The sequence below is a fragment of the Cotesia glomerata genome, linkage group LG6, assembly GCF_020080835.1.
Source record: "Cotesia glomerata isolate CgM1 linkage group LG6, MPM_Cglom_v2.3, whole genome shotgun sequence".
NCBI classification, from domain to species: domain Eukaryota; kingdom Metazoa; phylum Arthropoda; class Insecta; order Hymenoptera; family Braconidae; genus Cotesia; species Cotesia glomerata.
In genome coordinates, this window is record NC_058163.1 from 13822145 (window position 1) to 13824578 (window position 2434).

Genomic DNA, 2434 nt, shown 5'->3' on the forward strand with positions numbered 1-2434 from the left:
TAATATTACGGATTATACGCGCCGCAAAAGTATATCAACTTGTAGCAAAATAATCCATATTTTTAACGCCAGACTGTACCCGTGGAGACGTAAACTATACAGTATTTATATATATACATATACTCTATGTATATTTTTTTATAAATTGTTGAACTTTAATCCGTTGTATATAAATAATTAGACGTTCAAAAATTTTTTTTTAATTTTTTTTAAACTCACAACAAATATATTAAAAGACTGTTAGTTTTTTGAAAGCTTCTGACTGTTAGTTTTTTTTTCATAACTAAAAAACTGGTACAGAACTGCAGAGAGCGTATGCAATCAATGTTAATTATCCAATTTTTAATTGAATTTATCTCGGGTTACAGAAGGTCAATCAACTTCAAATTTTAAGGGTAATTGTATCATCACGTCCTTAATAAGTATACAAAAATTTAGAATTTTCTGACACTATGCCTTAACCACGACAACTACCTTAATCTTCGATCCGATGGTAAAAAGAAATATTTGAAAATTTTCAAGACTGTAATGCTATAAGAAGCTTAAACTATTTACAATTTTCGATTAATTTAATAACACTGTAAATTTCTCAGGACCACTTATTCATCTCTGAATTCAGTTGAAAACGAACAATAAACGAGACAAAGTTTCTCTTTTTTCTTAAACTTCAAAGACGCTCAAGTGAATTTCTATCATTGTTGGAGTGCTATATTTACGATTTTCTTTAAAACAACTTAGGGACCGTTCATAAATTATGTAAGGCGTTAAGGGGAGAGGGGGTGTTGATTGAATATTATAATTTCTTACTATAGGTAGGGGGGCAGAGAATCTAAAATTACGTAAGATTTGAAATTGAAAATTTTACCACTTTCGCGCTAAAAAATGGCTTTATTGAATAGCACCATCTGTACTTCATCTCTTACCTCGATATTGAATCTTACAGAAATCATATGTTCTCAGTACTTCTAAACTTTCTATTATTCTATTGTTGTTCTCGTTGACCTGGGATTTCCCTGTTACTTGAAATCTTAATAATATAAGTTATTTAATTAAATAATAATTTTTGTCCTTTACTCGTGCAATTATCTCTAAACATTGAGATTCCTAGCCGTCCAGATTTTATTTTCACACCATATGACTTTTATTGTCCTACGGTTCAAACGCAATTAATTGCGCGTACATGTCCAACGTGTGGATTGTACTACGCATCAAATAAAAATATGAAAATCCATCGTCAGTCAGCTCACAAGTATCAGTGCGCTCGAACTGAGAATGTACAACCGATTAAATTATTGCGTCGTCGAGCTGGACAGAACCTGTGTCTCACATCATACAATAATGATACTCATGATGTAGAATGGTACGACAATGAAGATATTGATATCGAAAAGTTGGAAGATTCTCAAGAAGATAAAAAAAAATCAGTCATTCCGGTAATTGAATCAATGTCAGACTGGTTAGTCAGCCCGTGGGTAAATAATAGTTAGAGTTTTGATTTATTATCTATTTCTTTCAACACCTTAGGTTTTACTGAACTTATTCTGATCAAAACTGTGATAGGTTAATAATATTAATATTATTACAGTTAGTTAATAATATTTATAGTAGTAAGATCCCTGAATAAAAAAAAGTATTGAGACAAAGAAAAAAGTATTGAAAAGTATTGAATTGACTAATAGAAGACCAATACTTTTCAATATTTTTTTCTTTGTCTCAATACTTTTTTTTTATCAGGGATTGCAATAAATGATATTTTCAGAATAAATGGAGATATATTTTATCAATATATCCTTTTCTTACGAAAATTTTTTATCAAGGGGTAGGGGGGACTAGTCGTAATCTTATGATGTCTTACATTAGGGGGAGAGGGGGTCAAATTAGCCCTCAAAACCTCTTACGTAATTTATGAACGGCCCCTTAGGTCATTCTAAACTGTGGAATAATTTTTGAAGTCATCTACAAATATATGATTGAATTATAACTCGATTTATCAATACTATGCTTATTGACTTAATAAATACTCCTTATTATGAAAATTACTCAATTATTCATTAAGATATTCATATGACTAAGAATATACAAAAACCAAGAAATACCAATCAGATTGATTATAAATTGGCTCTCCAATAGAAGTAATAGACATTATGACTTTCACGCGAGAAGCACAGTTCCGTTGGAATAAAGTGAGTAGCAGTTTTAAAGTTCTCGGTATATCTGCAATTATGGTGATTTTCAAACTTATCGAGCTCGAAGAGCGCAAAAGCATAGAACAACTGTCTCTTTGAGCTCAAAGAGCTCAAAAACGTTGTAAATAGTTAAATTTTGAGCGCTAATTTTTTTTTATTAAAACGTCATTAATAAATCTGCATAATATTTTATTTCTTAAAACTAACTTGAAAAAAGCCTGAATTATTCGGTTCAATTGAAACTTACA